This window comes from Salmo salar, chromosome 17, assembly GCF_965601325.2.
Source record: "Salmo salar chromosome 17, fSalSal1, whole genome shotgun sequence".
Taxonomy (NCBI): Eukaryota; Metazoa; Chordata; class Actinopteri; order Salmoniformes; family Salmonidae; genus Salmo; species Salmo salar.
The window spans coordinates 46,690,549-46,714,106 of record NC_138307.1 but is presented as its reverse complement, the minus strand read 5'-3'; the positions used below and the strand labels follow the sequence as shown (position 1 = coordinate 46,714,106).

Below are 23,558 nucleotides of genomic sequence, written 5' to 3'. Positions count from 1 at the left end.
GGTACTGGCGGAAAGGGCACGAAGGAACACCTGTGCTTACTATGGGGAGCGACGGATCAAGCAAGCACCATGTTATGCGGAGATACGCACGGTATCGCCAGTGCGCAGCTACAGCCCGGTGCGCTTGGTGAAAGCTCCTCACAGGTGTCATGCTAGAGGCAGCATCGAGCCAGGACCGGTGATGCAAGTTGCAACCATCAGACCGCCGGTGAGGGTTCATGGCCCAGTGTATCCTGTTCCTGTTCCTCGTACTCTTCCTCCAGTGCATCAGCCCAGTACAGTACGTCCTGTTTCTGCTCTCCGCACTAGCCTTGAGGTGCGTGTTACTGTACTGGCGCCTCCAAAGCCAGCCCCACGCATCAGGCCTCCAGTGCGCCTGCCCAGCCCAGTACGTCCTGTTCCTGCTCCTCGCATTAGCCCTGTGGTGCGGGTTACTAGTCTGGCGCCTCCTAAGCCAGCCCCACGCATCAGGCCTCCAGTGCGCAATCCCCGTCCAGAGCTTCCGACGACAGTTCCCCGTCCAGAGCTTCCGGCGACAGTTCCCCATCCAGAGCTTCCGGCGACAGTTCCCCATCCAGAGCTTCCGGCGACAGTTCCCCGTCCAGTGCTTCCGGCGACGTCCTACAGTCCGGAACCGACAGAGACATCCTACAGTCCGGAACCGACAGAGACGTCCTACAGTCCGGAACCGACAGAGACGTCCTACAGTCCGGAACCGACAGAGACGTCCTACAGTCCGGAACCGACAGAGACGGCCTACAGTCCGGAACCGGCAGAGATGGCCTACAGTCCGGAACCGACAGAGACGGCCTACAGTCCGGAACCGACAGAGACGGCCTACAGTCCGGAACCGTCAGAGACGGCCTACAGTCCGGAGCCTGCAGTGACGCTCCTCAGCCCTGAGCCTGCAGCGACGCTCCTCAGCCCTGAGCCTGCAGCGACGCTCCTCAGCCTTGAGCCTCCAGCGATGCCTCTCAGCCCGGAGCCTCCAGCGACGCCTCTCAGCCCGGAGCCTCCAGCGACGCCTCTCAGCCCGGAGCCTCCAATGACGCCTCTCAGCCCGGAGCCTCCAGCGACGCCTCTCAGCCCGGAGTCTCCAGCGACACCTCTCAGCCCGGAGTCTCCAGCGACGCCTCTCAGCCCGGAGCCTCCAGCGACGCCTCTCAGCCCGGAGCCTCCAGCGACTCCTCTCAGCCCGGAGCCTCCAGCGACGCCTCTCAGCCCGGAGTCTCCAGTGACGCCTCTCAGCCCGGAGTCTCCAGCGACGCCTCTCAGCCCGGAGTCTCCAGCGATGCCCCTCAGCCAGGAGCCTTCAGCGACGCTCTTCAGCCCGGAGTCTCCAGCGATGCCGCGCAGCCCAGAGTTTTCTGAACGGGAGCTGCGCCCAGAGCCAGAGCCACCTCCGTAGTGGGATGATTGGGAAGGGGGGGGTGTAGCACAGGGACCGTCATTGACGGTGGCCACCCTCCCTTCCCTCCCTTTAAGTTTGGGGTTGTTTTGTGGGGTTTTTGATTAAGGTGCATTCAGGGTCTGCACCTTTGGGAGGGGGGGTACTGTCACGTCCTGACCAGTAAAAGGGGTTATTGTCATTATAGTTGGTCAGGGCGTGGCAGGGGGGGTGTTTGTTTTGTGTGTTTGGGTATTTTGGGTTTAGGTTCTAGTTTTCCTATTTCTATGTTTAAATCTAGCTTTTCTATTTCTATGTGAGTTTTGGCAATGACCTCCAATTAGAGGCAGCTGGTTGTTGCTGTCTCTAATTGGAGGCCATATTTAGTTGTGTTTGTTTTCACTTATGTTTGTGGGGGGTTGTTTCTAGTATAGTCTGTGCACCTTACTGGACTGTTTTTGTCGATTGTTTATTTTGATTATGTGTTTTCTTTAATAAAATAAGAAGATGAGCACTTTACCCGCTGCGCCTTGGTCCAATCCTTACGACACCTATGACAGAACATCTCTGGAGAGACCTGAAAATAGCTGTGCAGCGACGCCATAGTTTGTCATTATGGAGTATTTTGTGTAGATTTCTGAGGGAAAAAACTATTAAATCAATTTTATAATAAGGCTGTAACGTAACAAAATGTGGAAAAAGTAAAGGGGTCTGAATACTTTACGAATTCATTGTAGTCAGAGGACATGAGGAATCATATATCTCATTATATATTTTGGCAGTACCCTGACATTTCAATGTAAATGCAAGGAAACAAATGTCACCCCTTCTGCAAGTTTTCAGATAGCAGCAGGGGGTCAGGAAAGGGTATCCTAGGTAGGCATGCATCATTGCGTTGCTGAAATTTTGAACAGGCAGGAGAGAGGTAGCATCTTGCATAATATGACACAGCATCTACTTTTTTATTTACCCCTTATTTTACCTGGTAAATTGACTGAGAACACATTTTCATTTTCAGCAACAACCAGGGGAATAGTTAGAGGGGAGAGGAGGGGGGATGAATGAGAGCCAGTTGGAAGCTGGGGATGATTAGGTGGATATGATGGTATGAGGGCCAGATTGGGAATTTAGCCAGGACACCAGGATTAACACCCTTGCTCTTATGACCACAGAGAGTCAGAACACCCGTTTAATGTCCCATCTGAAAGACAGCACCCAACACCACTTCCAGCAGCATCTGGTCCTATCAGGACTTCCACCACCCAGGGACCGACCAGGACCAACACTGCTTAGCTTCAGAGGCAAGCTAGCAGTGGGATGCAGGGTGGTATGCTGCTGGCCTCATGAGTTGAGGGATGAGGATGTGGAGATAGAGATGTAGGATTTAGAATGCCACATTATTATAATCCTATGCAGTGGCTCACCTATGACAATGACTAGATAATCCTTAATTTAACCCATAAAGTCCCTGACTCTGTACACTGTTTATATGGAGCATTTTGGACTGATTTTACATGTCTGTCATTTAGCTCATTTGACCGACAAGTTAACTTAAGTGGTGCTTCAGCTAGTAAATCAATAAATATATTTTACCAAGACATTTGTTACAGACCACCAATACAACTCAGAAATGAAGAGGAAGCCTAGAGTTACAGTGGAAAGGGGAACCTCTCCATTGGTAGTTCAATAAAAAGACACCTTACCCTCCACTATATTGCCTTCCTCCCAACTGTCACATCTCTCAGTGCCAGACCAGTTGATTTAATTGATCTCTCACAGTTTGACATGTGGTGGTATGGAATGGTGTCAGAGAGAACAATGACATAGGGATTGGCAGGATAGAGACTGTGGGGATAGGGATGAGGTGGGAAGGGGGGCAAGAACAGTTTGACATAATAGTTGACAAACATTTTGACATGCAGCATTATAGTGTCTGTGTGAAAGAAGTGTGATCCTCTGGTGTGTTTGTTTGTCTTGTGATACCCAGATTGCATAATTATGGTGAAAGTGCTGGTAAACATTATAGTGTAATTACTGTGGCATAGTTGTGTGATTTACATGTACAGCATGTACAGATGGCAAGCGCATTCATCAATGTTGCTCTTCCTCACAAAGATGCTTAAACCTGCAGAAAGAAAAGGATGGATTTGGTTGTTTTGCTCTTGAGCACTGCATCCCTTCAGGCTGAAGTGACAAAGATAATATAGTGGGGTGCGAAATAATTCACATTTTTTTTTACTTACAACCTGCAATTAAATTAGATTTTTGGGGGGTTTGTATCATCTGATTTACACAACATGCCTACCACTTTGAAGTTTCAAAATATTTTTTATTGTGAAACAAACAAGAAATAAGACTAAAAAAACAGAACTTGAACGTGCATAACTATTCACCCCCGCAAAGTCAATACTTTGTAGAGCCACCTTTTGCAGCAATTACAGCTGCAAGTCTCTTGGGGTATGTCTCTATAAGCTTGGCACATCCAGCCCCTGGGATTCTTGCCCATTCTTCAAGGCAAAACTGCTCCAGCTCCTTCAAGTTGGATAGGTTCTGCTGGTGTACAGCAATCTTTAAGTAATACCACAGATTCTCAATTAGATTGAGGTATGGGCTTTGACTAGGTCATTCCAAGACATTTAAATGTTTCCCCTTAAACCACTTGAGTGTTGCTTTAGCAGTATGCTTAGGGTCATTGCCCTGCTGGAAGGTGAACCTTCGTCCCAGTCTCAAATCTCTGGAAGACAGAAACAGGTTTCCTTCAAGAATTTCCCTGTATTTAGCACCATCCATCATTCCTTCAATCCTGACCAGTTTCCCAGTCCCTGCCAATGAAAAACATCCCCACAGCATGATGCTGCCACCACCATGCTTCACTGTGGGGATGGTATTCTTGGGGTGATTAGAGGTGTTGGGTTTGCGCCAGAGACAGCATTTTCCTTGATGGCCAAAAAGCTCAATCTTACCAGAGTACCTTCTTCCGTATGTTTGGGGAGTCTCCCAAATGCCTTTTGGCAAACACCAAACGTGTTTGCTTATTTCTTTCTGTAAGCAATGGCTTTTTTCTGGCCACTCTTCCGTAAAGCCCAGCTCCGTGGAGTGTATGTCTTAAAGTGGTCCTATGGACAGATACTCCAATCTCCGCTGTGGAGCTTTGCAGCTCCTTCAGGGTTATCTTTGGTCTCTTTGTTGCCTCTCTGATTAATGCCCTCCTTGCCTGGTCTGTACATTTTGGTGCACCATTAATGGATTTAATGGTGCTCCGTGGGATGTTCAAAGTTTCGGATATTGTTTTTATAACCCAACCTTGATCTGTACTTCTCCACAACTTTGTCCCTGACCTGTTTGGAGCGCTCCTTGGTCTTCATGGTGCCGCTTGCTTGGTGGTGCCCCTTGCTTGGTGGTGTTTCAGAGTCTGGGGCCTTTCAGAACGGGTGTATATAAACTGAGATCATGTGACAGATCATATGACACTTAGATTGCACACAGGTGGACTTTATTTAACTATAATGTGACTTCTGAAGATAATTGGTTGCAGCATATCTTATTTAGGGGCTTCATAGCAAAGGGGGTGAATTCATATGCACGTACCACTTTTCAGGTTTTTATTTATTAGAATTTTTTTAAACAAGTATATTTTTTTCATTTAACTTCACCAATTTGGACTATTTGTGTATGTCCAAGACATGAAATCCAAATGAAAATCAATTTAAATTACAGGTTGTAATGCAACAAAATAGGAAAAACTCCAAGAGGGATGAATACATTTGCAAGGCACTGTACATTTGTTTAGCGTGCCAGAAATACTCCCATACAGCACACACATAGGCAGACACACACACACACACTACACACTACACAGATGCAAATAAGGGCTCATGGTTATTGTACTGTATGCGGAAATCCCTCTTTTGTCACCTCCCCAACTCTTTTTGTTACCTCACCAACTATGCTGTATAGGTGAGGGGTTCCTTACATCAAGGATTAGCAGTTGAATAGAATTATCTGAAAGGGGTTGGAATATACTGTAATTCACAAAGTTAAGAATACAACAATAACCGATTGAATTAGTGAAAAATCAGGTCTTATGAATCAAAGATAATTGAAAATACTGATTTGTTGTGGTATTTTTATCTAGTCACAAGTTAGATAAAACAGCCCTGGTTATGGCACGGGTTGGACGAAATACAGATTTTTATATCGTCGTACCTTCCTTCTCTCATGGGATACAGCATTACTGTCTTAGTACACAAGGGGGTGCTAAGATGCAAGAAAAGCCCAATGAGCGTCTATAAGCAGAATGCTAACAAAATTATCACAAGTACTGGTGAATTTTCATAGAGGTTGCTAACTAAATATACTAAGGACCACAAACAAAAATAACCTAATTACCAAGACAGGCAATCCTGTAGTAGCTACCGAATGTCATTTTTGGTGAGCTAGGACATTTACAAGCTAATGTGAATGAGAGATATTGTGCAAACAAACAAAGTTTTGAAGCATGCTTGTCTGAATGAAGAACAGCACTGGCTCTGGAGCAGCATGTGAACAAGCTGTGTCTGTGTGGAGTCTGGTGTCGCTAGGGCAACATGCCTGCCTGCTCTGCTCGGGGAAGATGGGGGAGGAGCAGACTGAGTGTCCGAGGACAGAAAGGAGAAAAAAACCACAAGGACATCAAGACAGCAGTGGCAGCTGTACAGATAACTCATCCAAAGAACTTTGACTTCTCAAACATGGCAGAAAGCTAACACTTAAAGAAGCCCCGCCTTCATATTTATTTAGCCCCTTACAGTACTTGGCTGACTAGCTGTGCTATTTACAAACAAACACCTGACTGGCTCAACTGTTCTGGGGAACTGCAGTTAACTTCATAATGTAATGTGACAGGTGAAATGAAGAACGCAGTCTGCTTTATCTCCTAATGTATTGCACAAGTTGATTGCAGATATTAACTTAAAAAGTATCTACAAATATTGAAATGTATTAAAAAAAACTTCAAATAAATAGTTTTGACTGTATTGATGGTATTGAAAAACTAATCTGTGACAATTTCCAAATACACCAGTATACGGGGATACAGTATTTGGAACCTGCCCATCTATTGCACCATATTTACTTAGGGTTTTATTGATTGAAGTTTGTCGGTGCCCTGAGAACAGTACATTTCCAGTGTTAGAAAATAGCTAATGAAAGCTCCATGTGGAGTTATAGGGTAAGGCATAGGGTTAGGGTTTTATCAGAAAAGTGTTTTTGGTTTTGCGCTCCTTCCCTAGTTTGTCCCCAGTGAATAGCATTCATCTGATTTTAAAGGCTCCAGACCTAAGTGACCACTCTCTCCACCAGTGTTATGTCTGTCTATCTGCTTCAAGTGGCAGCATATCCTTCAGCAAATCTTCACCTTAACCTGAACCAATAAGGGTAAAACGCACCTGGACACCTAGACCATAGATCAGTGTTTAGTGGCAACAAGGGTCTCAGTAAAGCCCACAACAATGGAGAGAGAGAGAGAGAGAGAGAGAGAGAGAGAGAGAGAGAGAGAGAGAGAGAGAGAGAGAGAGAGAGAGAGAGAGAGAGAGAGAGAGAGAGAGAGAGAGAGAGAGAGAGAGAGAGAGAGGAGAGAGAGAGAGAGAGAGAGAGAGAGAGAGAGAGAGAGAGACATGCATGCACTCCACACACGCACAGTGGTAAAGACGGAGGGAGCCGCCCAGAGGTTAGAGACTTGGAGGGTCGTTTGTCTAATCAACTGTCAGGGAGTGGGAGGGGGGGGGGGGTGCTCCTTCTCTTCGGTTGCATTGTATTATACAGTATAGATTACGTATAGCGAAGGCTACTCAAAGTACCACTGTTGATTGCACTATAATGGACATGTTAGTTTATATGGGATTAGTTTGTTTGTAGAACATTACCTTCTGTCTAACAGGGTAAAAACATAATCCACGCTTCACTGGAATGAATTGCATGTTTCTTTTCGTCCGGATAATGGAGACATCGATTTTAACAAGGCCAGCCACAGTCTTTGTCTTGCCTGTCAGATTGTGTCTAAAGCAATTTCATAAAGATCCTTATTTTCTGCGGCTGACTTGAAGCCAAACAGGCTCCTTCTCCTTCATGTCTCTCCCCCTCCTCCCGCTTCCGTCAATGATCGCCGGCTCTTTATTTTCAATTGAAAACCGAATTAAAAGAAATGACACAATGAATATCCTAAAACATTGGACGCCACATTCCCTTAGCTTGGCACAACTTGAATAGATTGAATGCTGAGAACAATTTCATCCAGACCCAAAGACAATGGAGGAAAATAGTTTTTTTGTAAAGGCGTATGGGAAAAGTAATCATGACTGTCTACTTGAAGTACATACTCATCTACCTGGTAATGTTATTATGTGTGTCTGGATGATGGTCAGGTGGGGTGATATAGATGTTAGTCATGCAACTAAACCGCCAAAATCATAACACAGTGTTCAACTTGATTGACCCCGTTCTCCGCTATTAGAATGATATGTGCTTCAACTGACATGATATTCAACTGCTATCTTAGCTACAGTGTCATTGGGATAATAGTAATGTCCTATGTAATTTGTTCATTTGAAACTCATTTTTGGTTTGTAGTGGCAAAAGTGGATTGCTTGTATCTAGGGTTAGGCTAGACCATGTAAATGGTTTGGAGTTCATAAATGGGAATGGACATTCAGTGCTGGCGTACACATAGACATGGAAGTGTATGACTGTGTGAGTGCAATGTTCTCCGGAGTTGTAAGACTGACACTATACCCACCCACCCACCCACCCTCCCACTCAACTCTATCTCTCTTTTTCTCCCTCTCACTCTCTCATTTGTTGGATGTCAGTTTACAGCTACCTTTATGGTTACAGGCATGGCTACATATAGTTTTACGCTAGTCTTTACAACCCTGTCAATACCCACAGAAAAAAACAAGACTGCTTTAGCTTAATCATAATCATTACAGTTAATTCCATATGGATGGAATAACTTAATTATTAGACAGACTGGGCTTGTTAAAACAGACTCATAAATACAGAATGCTTTTCTTAGCTTCTGGGTCGAAGACAAACTACTGCTACTGCTAGCACCTGCAGGAGTTGATTTCTGGCTATTGATTAGGCTACGCGCACACATGTATGCATGTGACACAGAAACACGTAGGCATACAGACACAGACATAAAACACACACACCTAATTTCTGTATAGAAACTTGGTCATTTCTTCAAACAATAATCTTTATTTAATATTGATTAATTATTGCAATAATGAGACCGTCAACCCAACAGTCTTGACTGTCAGGCTGAGAGCCAAACTGATAATGATAAAACAGAGACCTTAGTTAGCACTTAAAAATGATAAGTCAGACTGGTTCCAACTCCCATAAGACACCTTGGTTATCTACACAGGATGATGTTTTTCCCCCAACCTGGCTTAGTTTCCCAGATGCCAGGAAGATGAGACAGTGAGCCATTGTTCTAAACTCTTCCAGGCTATCTCTATCTTGGGTCACACACACCACAGCTTGTCTATAGAATCTCAGGTTTAGGTAATTATTACTAAGTCATTGTCAGCCCAAGCTATCTAGTAAAACCCATTTCATTAACCCTACGCCCAGACTAACTGCAGGAAGCTAGAGTGGAAACCATCTCTTTACAGAAACACAGATTTAAACAGAACAGGAATGTCCTATTTGTTAAGTATTAATCGCTAACTATTAATATTAAACAAATCAGGTAAATATGTAATTTTTCTATCACAGCATACAGACATAAACATAAAACACACACACACACCTAATGTCTGTATAGAAACATGCATTAGGGCTGGGCTGGCCATTCGGGTCAAAGCTTTCTACCATCAATATTTCATCCCCTGAGTGTTAATGTAACATCCATTTGGTATGCATTGGTGTGCATATTGGCAGGCTGGTGGATACTGCTCCACCAATCTCTTTTTCTTCACTTTAATATAACATTGACTTAAAACTCCCTTTGCACCTCGAGTCCACACGTATATATCCCATGACATTTCATATTGCAGGAATAATCACAGTGGGAAAAAAATTATACAATCCCGGAGAGGATAGGACTCAGACAATGAGGTATCTGTGCCACAGAGAACACACAAAAAAAGATGAAGAAACATAATATTTTAATAATGATATTTACACAGCAAATAAAATATGCCGGGCTTGCACATTTGCCTTGCTTATCAAAACAATAAATTATACCTTGTGTTGCTACAGAAGTCCAAGGATAATATCACACCCAATGAGATGAAATAAATAGGTCTGCATGGATGCAGGAGTGAGAATGCTCTTGCTTAAATCAAATGGAGAAAAGGGAAACATGTAGGTCCTGTCATAGTGGTTTACCTCAAGCATACATTATAGCTACAGCTCCGCACAGCTCGCTGCAATGGGGTCAGTCTGTAAACATACAACTTTACCTAGCCGGTGTGTCCGTGTTTGTCTCTGTAGCACAGAGGAATCTTTATTCAGACCACACACACACACACACACACACTGAATATATCAGCTCATATTTTCCCTAGCACTCAAGCTCAACATACAAAACGCTGTAAATACAGTACAGAAGAATCTGTCCCCACAGATTTTTATAGATTTTATTATTCTGTATCCACTGTTGATTCGTGAAGCAATACAAACCACATGGCGCCTGGTTATCCCATGTGACTCTGACTGGTAGAGACCGACATTTCTGAAGCATTGTCATCAAAGATTCAGGAAGCATGAAAATGTGGACGGGACAACAAACATCTGCTTCTAGTTCTGCTTGTCAGCAGCAAGCACACACACACACACACACACACACACACACACACACACACACACACACACACACACACACACACACACACACACACACACACACACACACACACACACAAGGGATGTGCATCTTTCCCTTTCTAGACGATTCGATACGTATCTAGATACATGGGCTCCGATACGATACAGGAATGATACGTTTTAGTTCGAAACGATTTGGTGCGATTCCGTTTCATTAGAGGAACGAATCGAAGAGACTCTGTTCGATGCAACACGATTTGATGCACTAACATCTGTTACATAAACATTCATTTTCCATTCTAAATTCAAATCTGCTGCTAATGGAGCTCATGATCTGACTTGTGTGTGCGTGTGTAAATTATGTATATTGCTATGGTGTATGTATTTAGGCACCTGAGCTGAGCCATAATTAAAATCTAATGTAACCCCTGGTCAGCATGTAAGTCTATAGCCAGTTAAGAGTTGTGTCTCCGGCAATAGCTTAGGTTACTTTTGTAAAACACAATTTTCAACAGCACATTTTATAAAAACAACTAAACTAATAAAGCGTAGTACTGCACAAGCCATTTTACAAGCATTTGAATGCTGAAGGTGATGCGCAGATCTGCCAGATAAGGAATCAGCCTAACTGTCGTTGGTCAGCGTGCGAAGCTGCGCACAGCGCAGTTTACTAGGCTACTGATGTTGCCTGGGGTTGTTCCGTATGCAAAATTACTTGTAGATCAATGACTATCAACACAATTACATGCTTAGTTCGACACTGAAGGAGTTGTCCCCCCCAAAACAATTGTGAACTGCCAATTCATGACATTTGAATTGATTGTCTGACAGATGCATGCTACATTTGGATCAGTTGATGCGCTCATATCTTAAACATTTGAACCAAAGTCCGATGCGTATCAGTGAATCGTTACATCCCTAACGTACGCACGCACACACAAACTTGACACACGCACACACAAACACACTGACACGCAGCAGCAGTCTGACTGAGAGACGGAGAGAAGGCATGACCCACAAACTGACAGACTGACTGACAGACAAACACGCAGGCAGACATAACAAACACTTACACTTACACATGCACACAAACCCCAACCCCCCCCCACACTCACCATCATCCCACACACACTGACATAACCGGTGAAGCCTAGTGAGACAGCAAAACTAGCAGAACCCACCCTCATCCTACCTCACCCTAATAGCTTGTGATCAGCAAGCAGAGGTACACAAAGTGTTCAGCCCAGGTGTAACCACTTGAGCAAATTGCCTCATTAATTGATGGACTTGAACCCATTGCGGTGCTCTCCAGCGTGCAGAGCAGGGAGGCGAGAGGAGAGCAGAGTGGAGACTGTCCAGCCTGCCAACCTGCTTGCTACCAGTGGAGGGAAGGGAGTCTGTCAGACTCTAATGAAATAATTGGCACAAATGGTTACACATGGGCTCACTGCTTTGTCAGGCCCTTTCTCCCATCAGTACAGATAACCGCTCAACTGGAGATGCCTGATGGACCAAGCCACTGCTTGTAAAAGCAAATTAAATGATGAGTGGAGGAGCAATAGTAGCTTATGACTGGACTGACTGACCACAGACTGATGAGTAGCACTGTGACATTTAATGAGGTAGAAAGGAAAGGGACAGACAGACTGAGTTCTGTCAAGAAGAGAGAGAGGGGGGAAGAGACTGAGATATTGAGAGAGGAAGAGAGAGAGGAAGAGAGAGAGAAAGAGGAAAGAGAAAGAGAGATTTAAGAGAGAGGGAGACAGAGTGCCACAGGTTGTAGCTGGTTTGCTACTCTGCATTATTTTTTGGGTGTTGCTATGGTGACTCGTCCTTAAAAAAGGTATTGGTAGGAAGTGACTGGCTATGGCCAAGCCATGTGTACGAGCTAGGTGAGAGACATTGTTTGATGTTTACTCACAGACCATAGCCTCGCCACTATTCAATACCATAAAGCATTTGCGAGATGAAGTTTGTGTATTTGTGTATGCATGTGCTTGTAGTAAGCATGTTTCTCTCTGTTTACCTGTATGTGTGTATACAGTGCATTCGGAAAGTACACAATATTATTGCAAATTTATAAAAAATAAAAATACTTTATAAGTATTCAGACCCTTTGCTATGAGACTTGAAATTGAGCTCAGGTGCATCATTTTCCATTGATCATTCTTGAGATGTTTCTACAACTTGATTGGAGTCCACCTGTGGTAAATTCAATTGATTGGACATGATTTGGAAAGGCACACACCTGTCTATATAAGGTCCCACAGTTGACAGTGCATGTCAGAGCAAAAACCAAGCCATGAGGTCAAAGGGATTGTCCGTATAGCTCAGAGACAGGATTGTGTCGAGGCACAGATCTGGAGAAGGGTACCAACACATTTCTGCAGCATTAAAGGTCCCCAAGAACACAGTGGCCTCCATCATTCTTAAATTGAAGACTCTACCTGGAACTGGGCGCACGGACAAACTGAGCAATCGGGGGAGAAGGGCATTGGTCAGAGAGCTGACCAACAACCCGATGGTCACTCTGACAGAGCTCCAGAGTTCCTCTGTGGAGATGGGAGAACCTTCCAGAAGGACATCCATCTCTGCAGCACTCCACCAATCAGGAATCTTTATGGTAGAGTGGCCAGATGGGAGCCACTCCTCAGTAAAAAGCACATAAAGGACCCGCATGGAGTTTGCCAAACGGCACCTAAAGGATTCTCAGACCTGAATGTATTTGGCCTGTATGCCAAGCATCACTTCTGGAGGAAACCTGACATCGTCCCTACGGTGAAGCATGGTGGTGGCAGCATCATGCTGTGGGGATGGTTTTCAGCGGCAGGGACTGGGAGACCAGTCAGGATCAAGGCAAAGATGAACGGAGCAAAGTACAGAGAGATCCTTGATGAAAACCTGATCCAGAGTGCTCAGGATCTCAGACTGGGGCGAAGGTTCACCTTCCAACAGGACAATGACCCTAAGCACACAGCTAAGACAACGCAGGAGTGGCTTCAGGGACAAGTCTCTAAATGTCCTTGAGTGGCCCAGCCAGAGCCCGGACTTGAACCTGATCGAACATCTCTGGAGAAATCTGAAAATAGCTGTGCAGCAAAGCTCCCCATCCAACCTGACCGAGCTTGAGAGAATCTGCAGAGAAGAATGGGAGAAACTCCCCAAATATAGGTGTGCCAAGCTTGTAGCGTCACACCCAAGAAGACTCAAGTAATTGCTGCCAAAGGTGCTTCAACATAGTACTGAATAAGGGTCTGAATACTTACGTAAATGTGATATATATATATTTTTTTATTTACTAAAAAAATAAAAGCAAATGTTTTGCTTTGTCATTATGGGGTATTGTGTGTAGATTGATGAGAGGGGAAAAAACGATTTCATCCATTTTAGAATAAGACTGTAATGTAACAAAATGTGGAAAAAGTCAAGGGGTCTGAATCATTTCTGAATGCACTGTATGTGTGTGTGGGTGGTGGGGGCAGATGATGAGGGAGGATGGGATGGTGGTGTGGGAGAGCTGGGGGTGGTGAATGCTGAAAGGCTAAAAGTGTGGACAGCGGCACCGAGCAAAGCAAAGCAACACTTGATAATGAGCTCTGACAGTAGAGAACTGCACAGGGAAGAAAATAAGAACAGCTAGCTAGACTAGCGTTGCAGAGCAAGAGCAGAGATCCCCCCCCCCCCCGGTTACTGTGGAAATACAGATAAGCGTGTTTCCTCTCTTATTCTCATAAGAAGCTCTGCATTGGGTCTGATGTGCAGAGAATACCAATTACTCTGAACCAATATCTCACTACTGGCAAGCAACCTCCGCTCCTGCTCCGAGCCGGAGTGAAGTGAAGGAAAGAGAGAGAAAGAATTGACTCTATAATTTCAACTCTCTCTACAGCCTCAACCCTGTCTGTTTAAAATATATTCATGAGTTCCTTGATCATTTCCTAATACCATTTACCAAACATGACCAGAGAGCTAGATTAAGTCCCATATGGCACCCCAAAGCCCATAATGGGCCCTGGTCAAAAGCAGTGAACTTTATAAGGAATAGGGTGCCATTGGGGACACAGCCCTAGCCCCACAGTACAGTACAAAACAAAAAATCCCCTATAACAGCGTCAGCAGGCGTTTAATATGAAGATTGAACTTTACAGTACATTGGAGCTTTGCTTTGCCCAGATAGAATGATGGGCGACCATCATCCAGTAATAGCTATTGTGGCTAAGTCCCAAATGGCACTCTATTCCCTAGTTCACTAGTGTCAAATGTGTGGTGCCCGATAATAGTCGGGTGTTGAGGGGAATTAATAATGTATATCTTAATGCTGGGCCACAGTAGAGAACGTCCTCCCCATTAGACTGGATTGTCTGTCTGGGCCTAATAGCAGCTACTAGCTTTATTGCTATAGTCATACATACAGAGACAGGCACACAGGCACACAGGAATGCACACACACACATACACACACTAATGTAGACACGGTACATTACCTTACATTTCTCCTATTTAAGTACTGTACTGTATGGAATGTCTACATTACAAAGCAATGGGCATAATACACACACACCACAGTGATGGAAGCGGAGAGAGGAGTCAAGCCGTGCATTGTGTCAGCTTGATAATAACACTCAAACGGTCCATTTTCACCAGATGAATGACAGGGCCTTGAGTCATAATAGGGAGAAAAATGAGGATGCGAGCCGCATTGAAATCTTACGCTCTACCATGTGTCACCTTCCCCACTGACAGCCACAGTAGATTCGTTTTTTCCTTCAATTTATTTCCATTACTCTTTCCCCTTTCTTTTTTCCGAAGCCTTGCTCATCAGAGAGACAAATGTGTTTATTTCAGGAGTCGACTGTCAAGAGCCCACCTTTGTGATTGGCTCAAAGCCTGGTGATGCTTTGTATTGTCTTTGAAAAGCATCCCGTCTTACAACCTTCTACTCTTCTGTATATTGTATGTAATATTGTCTACATTGTGCTTGTTAATGCATTTTTCCTTTCCGTTACTTCAGAAACTGCTTTAAAAACTATTACCAATAATATAGACTACTAATAAAATAATTAGTAGACATCAGTAGGCTACAAGGATTTATGTACAGTAACTGGTCTGAAAAACTTTTGGGGAAAAACTTCCTCACCCTCTCTGGTTGGACCGCTCATGAGGTGGGCCATAATCCGATGCACCCTGGTTCAGTCTAATTCAACTCTCCCATTGGTGTCCTAATGGGGAGGCCACGCATAAGTATTTGAACTCAGCAGCTCGCTCATGCACAATTTTCACAGGTACACAACATTTGACAGAGACAAGGAGCTCCAAGGACTAACTGCAAACAAACACATTTGATGGAAATAAAATGAACGTCTACCACGTGAGTTTAAGGAATGTCCATGTGCACTTCAAACATCGCCATTCAGGATAGGAATTGGTCAATTAAATGCAACAATAAACGGTAATAAAATGAAATGGTGAAACACTCGCGATTATTGTAAGATTATATGTAATAAAGATTTAACAGAAATTACATTTAAAGTTGTGGGGAAATATTAACAAACATTTATGATTGGGAAACAAAGCACAATGAAATGGCAGGAGTTTGGAGAGCGCAACAGTGGTGAGACGTGTCTAAAATTAATAAATTGATTTATCAAATGTTTTCTGCAAATAAACAGCTTCTAGTACTGAGAAGACAGTAGTGAGTTGGGCTGCCTTTCCATACCTGTCAGCTCTTTCCTTGCTCTCAGAGGTGAATATTTCCCTGCACCTTGGTTGCACCTGAAGCGTGTGGTGGCCCTATCTCTGTGTGAACGGCCAGGCGATAGAGGTTTGTTATCGCGGTACACTAACACGCACAACACACACACCAGAGGGGAGATGGCGAGATGGGCATACTTTAGCTCCCGGGGAATTCACCTCACACACACACACAGGGCCCTGAAATTACTGCAAGGTTATTGCATAGTCATTTGATGCTATTTCTGTGCTCTGCTTCTTTTTCCCTTCAACCACTTTAGAAGTCAATTGGATATTGAAGGACTTTATAATGTATGGCACAGCTAAGTAGGCCTATGTGAGACTTGTGTTTACATTTGACTCCATGGCATCTATGATTTCAAGTTATTTTATCTACAAACCCCACCTTTCCATTTGAGTCAATGCGATGCAAATACATAATCGGTGAAAAGTAGGCCTATAATGGAATCTACACACACAATCCAACTAAGGTACATGGAGAGAAGTTGCTTGGATAGACCGAATGGTTAATAAGGCCCTAAAACTACCGCCTGGTCTTCATTGTTTTGTAACGTCTGTTCTTCATGCCTGTGGGCGGGTGACATTCCTCCAGGGCTGCGTCCCAAATGGCATCCTATTCCCCTATTCCCCATTTAGTGCACTACTTATGTAGGGAATAGGGTGCCATTTGGGACACAGTCCTGCTCCTGCTCTATAATCACCTCCCATACTCATAAATCTTATAGCTGGTACTGCTACTAAACCGAGCTAATGCATACGTAGAACTAAATATTCATGAGCAAATGTCTGGCCAAACTGCTTTTCAGCCATAACATTGAAATATAAGAGGTGGTTTGATTTTTATGTTGTTGTGTTTGTTGATGATGGTGCTTTTGCAGTTGGATGCTTCTGCAGTGTGGTGTCTGGTTCTGCATGTCAAACACAGGGATGTTTTTTGAGTGTAGAATAAAATAGAATAGAATATCAAAGGCCCAGAAACAGATGTGTAGATTCAGCTCCCCTTGTGGGTCTCTCTGCGATAGTGGGGTGGGGCTGCTAGTCAGATGCCCATCAGCGTGACATGTCAGTGGGGTGACTGAGTGACTGACAGCCCCTAGTGGCAAACCACCACCACCATCTCACACACACCGTCTCCAGGGGCGAACCAGATGGGGGCATCCCTAATTACTTGAGGCTGTTCCGGCTCAACCAAGAAACATACCCCATTTCTGTCCGATAGAAACAGTAGCCTAGCTGGGTTACAGGTGTAGGATCTTAATTTGATCACTCTTTTGTTGCTGAGAATTTTCCTGCACAGCAGGAAATGCAAACCTCTAGTCTATTTTAGGTTTAAAAAGGCTTCTAAAGTAATTTCGACTTTAAAATGTCATACTTGATTTGCCCTAAGAAAAAATGTATCAACCCCTACAAAAATGTAAAATACTTCTAATCCACATAATCATTAACATTTCTTTTTGCTGCAGGATTATTTTCCTGGTGTAGCAAACTGTCTCAAATTGCTACATCTATAGTAAAGGACTGTACTATGTGCAGGTGCTTGTTCCAGCTCAGCTTTATGTAGTACACCTGATTCCATCAATACACTAATCATGTATTCGAATTGTCATGGTCGATCTAGTTCATGGTCTTCAGTTTAGATAATTGTTAATTGAATCAGGTGTATGTGTGTTGTCATTGGGTTTCAACAGAGGTTCTCTCACACTGTTTCATTATTTCCTCAAAGACTGTATGTACTTGCCACCTGGTGACAACACAATATCTGTGCTTATTTCTGTGTCTGAATAACATGACTGTTTCTATGTTACCTCACCGCACATTCCCCCAGCTAGCCATACATGTCTCAGAATAATTACTACTCATCTATAAAAGCCCAGTCAATAGAAAATAAAAATACTCCTCTCTTCTTGTATTACAAATGGCTCTATTTCCGAGCCTAGATAGGATATTGCAGACAGTGCAGAGACAAGTCTCATTTGGTGACACACAGAGGGAGTTCGGTGCGTTGAATTGAAGTCATCGAAACAATCCTCTCAGACGTTGACATGAGCTGTGTTCCATGCTCTGTGTGTGTTTTTCATTGTCATACAGTCAGTTGTCAGACCCGTCATTGGGATGATTAGGAGAAAGGCTTTGTGGAGTGAAGCTCATCGTTATTCTGGGAGAAGAGAATGGCAGGCAGGGAGTGGGAGGATTAGCTGGCTGAGTGGTGAACTGACTGCCTGGAGGTTAGAATAGAGCTGTCGTTAACTGGGGTAACCGACAGCACCATAACACACTTATATTCTCCCCAACTTTGAAGTATTATAGGCATGGGATGGGACCGTTTTATTGGTGTTGATGCAAGTCAATAATTGGGCAAATATTTTATGAGGATTTGTGTTTGTGTACTTGTTTGAAAAGATATCTAATATTTCCCCTGATATGTTAGGGTTTGTGAGTGAGAGAGAAAGGGAGAGAGATACCTTCCAACCAACTGTCTGACCGAGAGAGAAAATTAGAGAAATGGAATAAGAGAAATGGAAAGGGATAGAGATGGAGGGAGAATGTGAGCATTCTTTATCACACAGCTGAGCCACAGTGAGGGGCCAGCTGAATGAGAGAGAGAGATTAAAGGAAGGCTGGTTTGGAGTCCCTGAGTCCTCCGGATGAATGCTGATCAACCCTCCATGAAAGAAGTCATGGACTTGCACTACTCCCAGACAGCCACACACACGTGCACGTTCAGGCGCACTCGGATACAAACACACACATACACACACACACTCCAATTACAAACACATCCCAACTAGGCCTGATTATAGGCTTTTGCTGCCACAGTTAAATTGCGTACGTAAGGGTGGCCTCTCTATCCTTCCCCCTGGCCCTGAGGGCTGAGACATGGTGTTTAGTTTCAGATGGAGGTTTAACCTTTGAAATCACAGTGGCGTTTAAGGGACTTGCATGCCTGGCCCCATTTGTGGATCCTCAGGGATTGGAAAATGTGTTTTATTGCAGTGGTGCTTTGTGTGTATAAGTGTGTGTGTGGGCGGGGGAGGGGGGGGGGTTGTTTGTGTGTGTGTAGCGTTAGGGTGATCAGGGTCATTTGTTTTCCCGTCATCCACCGTTTTAATTGATCAACATTCATTTAAATGTTCCAAGCCAGAATCATGCTATTACAAGAATTCATTATTCTTAAAGACTAACACGGAGGAAAAGATTGCCCCTCGTGGGAAACAAGCATACTCCATACTCCATAGGCTACCATCCTTATGAAAAGATACTTGCCTGGTAGATACTAATTCATTTAGATGTATTTTCAGACAGAGCTCATATATTAAATGATGTGTATACACCCTGTGTATGTTGTGTATAACAGGAGCAGAGATTAGCATTGTGATGAACAGCAATGTGTTTTAATTTGCCTGAACTATCCCTTGAAGCACATAGCTTATACTGCAGAAGGTTGTCTGACTCAATACCTCTAGATGGCTGCGTTTAGACAGGCAGCCCAATTCTGATATTTATTCCACTTATTGGTATTTTCATCAATCACATCAGATCTTTTCACATCATACCTTTTTTTAGAGCTGATCTGATTAGTCAAAAGACCAATTAGTAAAAAAAAAAAAGATTTGGGCTACCAGTGTAAATGTAGCCAATGTTACTTAGACTGCAGGTTTACCAGTGCTTCTGTGTGTGTGTGTGGTCCTCTGTGGCTCAGTTGGTTGAGCATGGTGCTTGCAATGCATGGATCATGGGTTTGATGTCCACTGGGCCACCTATATGGAAAATGTGTGTACGCATGACTGTAAGTCGCATATTAGCGTCAGCTAAATGGCATATATTATATATTGTGTGTGTTTGTGTGCGCACACATTCCAGTATTTTCGGGAGCGAGAAAATAAAATCACCTGGCCAGAGACAGGGCAATAGCAAGTGAAGTGCTCCGCCACTTTCCGCTCCAAACAACCACACTTCCCCAAACTAGATTGGACAGACAGCACTTTCCCTTTTTGCTTTTCTGATTGTGATTTCTGGACAGAGCTAATATTTCTCCTCTTTGCCCAGCGCTTTAGTGGCCCAAGCTGCCCCTTTCTGATCTCTCTTTTTCCAACAGCATGCAGTCTATGGCTGTATATTGTCAGCCCCATACTGTATGAAGCTGATGTACTGTTTCATGCTGGGTGGGCAGTAAGAGTAGTGTGTGTCTGTGTGTGTCTGTGTGTTTGTGTGCCTGCATGCATTCATGCACGTCTATATGCGTCTGTGTGTGTACATAACATTCCCATTTGTGTGTGTCAGGATGAGACCCGTGGGTGGTGTGCCGCTCACCCACCTAGAGGTTTGCTGTGTAGGGAAGCTGTGCTGACTGTGTGCTGGCTCTTACAGCCCTTTATTATGCTTGTTAAAAGGCTTCATTTAAATCTGCCACGCCAGGCCCGAGGGCAGGGAGCATCATCAACGTTTCACTCATTTACAGTTTGTGTCCAAATTAGATTTCAGACAACTCAGCTTGTTGTTGGCTCTGTATCTTTGTCTCTCTGTGAACAGCTGTACGCTACTGTAGTTTATTAATACAGTCCTCTGTAAAATCACTTGTGTGTGTGGGTGTGTGTGTGTGTGTGTGTGTGTGTGTGTGTGTGTGTGTGTGTGTGTGTGTGTGTGTGTGTGTGTGTGTGTGTGTGTGTGTGTGTGAGAGCTGGACATGGCTGCATGTTACTTTGGGACTGGTGGGCAGAGATAGAATGGACTCTGCCCACTGTGTTTTCTTGGTGTTTTCCAGAGGGATTTTGGCAGGAATGTGTATGAGTGTGTGAGCATAGATATTTCCCTCCCTCCGCTCTCTTTGGCAGAGTGTGATGGTGAGGTGATGGAGTCGAACATTATTCACATCATCAGGGGCTCAGGCTCACTGATCTCATCATAAACTCTTAGAAAATAAGAACCGTTTTTGGATAAGGAGAGTTCTTTGCAAGCCATAAAAATACAGAACCTAGAACCTAGAACCTTTAAAATCCTAAGAACCATTTTTGGAAGATGATTCTTTGGAAGTCAAGAAGGGTTCTACAGAGAACTCTTTTAAATCTGAATAAGCTTATTTATTGTATTTTTATTCTTTCAAATAGTGCCTGAGCATTAGAGTTTACCTCAGTGTTTAAACTTCAACATCAGGAGTTTGAGTAATCTGATACATTTTTTAAAATAGGTGTGAGAATGTTTTAAACTGTACCTACAGTATAGGGGAATATTTGTGCATGTATCTGCTATTTTCTTAATCATCTTACATATACAGTACTGACATAGTTGATATCTTTGCCATGATTTCTGTCTTTCAAATTAGTATTTTCTGTGATTTTATTGTGCAGAGAGCGGGAGAATAGAAGGGAGTATGAGTGAACTAGCAGTGTATTGTATGGTACACAGCAAATTGGCCAGTTTTTTACGTTGTGTTGATTTTTCAGTGTAATATTTTTTGTGTTGATTCAGGAGTTAGATTAACTTTACACTCAGTGGTGTAAAATAGTTTTGTGATTGTTTTTATCTACACAGAGTCAAAATGACACAATCAAAACAACGCGCATCAAATGTTATTTGCCACATGCGAATACAACCGGTGTAGACTTTACTGTGAAATGTTTACTAACAAGCCCTTTCCCAACAACGCAGACAATCACAATCAATCATATTTCCCAGCATGCTCTATTGCATGTTGATTTTCACAATTGTTTGTTTCAATATGTATTTTTCATGTACAGTGATGTACATAGATTGATTAATAAATAGCATTCAATTTTCTAAACTAATCCAAACACACACGCACACCCACTCACATACAATCATCATATACACTGCTGCTACTCTTTATGGTATCCTGATGCCTAGACACCTTATCATGTACATACTGTATCTACCTCCATCACTCCAGTATCCCTGCACATTGTAAATATGGTACTAGAACTGACTGACTATATATATATATATATAGTATGCTTACATAGTTTCTCTACCTTATGTTATTTTTATTATTGCATTGTTATTGATTACTGCATTGTTGGGTTTAGCGCTTTCAAGAAAGCCATTTCCTTGTACTTGTGCGTGTGACGTCAAAACTTTAAACTTCTGCCTAAAACCCTTCATAGAGAATTTTAGGTAGAACCACTTACAGGGGGGGTTCTATGAAGTACCCTACATAGAGGGTTCAAAGGGTTCCACCTAGAACCAAAAATGGTTCCCCTATGGGGACAAACTGAATAACTTTATATGGTTCCTTTATTGCTTCAAGAGGCCTACTGTCCACCTGGTATTTGTGTGGTTCCAAGGGATAAAGCGTCACCTTCAGATGGATGTATGATTTCAGAGAGAAGCCAGCTGTGAGCCTGGGACCAGGCACGGTGGATGTGTGGTTTCAGAGAGAAGCCAGCTGTGAGCCTGGGACCAGGCACGGTGGATGTGTGGTTTCAGAGAGAAGCCAGCTGTGAGCCTGGGACCAGGCACGGTGGATGTGTGGTTTCAGAGAGAAGCCAGCTGTGAGCCTGGGACCAGGCACGGTGGATGTGTGGTTTCAGAGAGAAGCGATCTGTTAGCATGGGACCAGGCACGATGGATAAAGAGTCACCTTCAGATGGATGTGTGGTTTCAGAGAGAAGCCAGCTGTTAGCCTGGGACCAGGCACGATGGATAAAGAGTCACCTTCAGATGGATGTGTGGTTTCAGAGAGAAGCCAGCTGTGAGCCTGGGACCAGGCACGGTGGATAAAGAGTCACCTTCAGATGGATGTGTGGTTTCAGAGAGAAGCCAGCTGTTAGCCTGGGACCAGGCACGGTGGATAAAGAGACATCTTCAGATGGATGTGTGATTTCAGAGAGAAGCCAGCTGTGAGCCTGGGACCAGGCACGGTGGATAAAGAGTCACCTTCAGATGGATGTGTGGTTTCAGAGAGAAGCCAGCTGTTAGCCTGGGACCAGGCACGGTGGATAAAGAGACATCTTCAGATGGATGTGTGGTTTCAGAGAGAAGCCAGCTGTTAGCCTGGGACCAGGCACGGTGGATAAAGAGTCACCTTCAGATGGATGTGTGGTTTCAGAGAGAAGCCAGCTGTTAGCCTGGGACCAGGCACGATGGATAAAGAGTCACCTTCAGATGGATGTGTGGTTTCAGAGAGAAGCCAGCTGTTAGCCTGGGACCAGGCACGGTGGATAAAGAGTCACCTTCAGATGGATGTGTGGTTTCAGAGAGAAGCCAGCTGTGAGCCTGGGACCAGGCACGATGGATAAAGAGTCACCTTCAGATGGATGTGTGGTTTCAGAGAGAAGCCAGCTGTTAGCCTGGGACCAGGCACGGTGGATAAAGAGTCACCTTCAGATGGATGTGTGGTTTCAGAGAGAAGTCAGCTGTTAGCCTGGGACCAGGCACGATGGATAAAGAGTCACCTTCAGATGGATGTGTGGTTTCAGAGAGAAGCCAGCTGTTAGCCTGGGACCAGGCACGATGGATAAAGAGTCACCTTCAGATGGATGTGTGGTTTCAGAGAGAAGCCAGCTGTTAGCCTGGGACCAGGCACGGTGGATAAAGAGTCACCTTCAGATGGATGTGTGGTTTCAGAGAGAAGTCAGCTGTTAGCCTGGGA

General features: G+C 44.0%; 1 protein-coding gene across 2 annotated transcripts in view; it reads left to right on the top strand.

Moving 5' to 3' along the window:
• The window catches only part of tafa5a (TAFA chemokine like family member 5a), a 134,773-nt gene that overhangs the window by 4,563 nt on the left and 106,652 nt on the right, over positions 1-23,558 (top strand). The gene's annotated exons all lie outside the window — the stretch shown is intronic.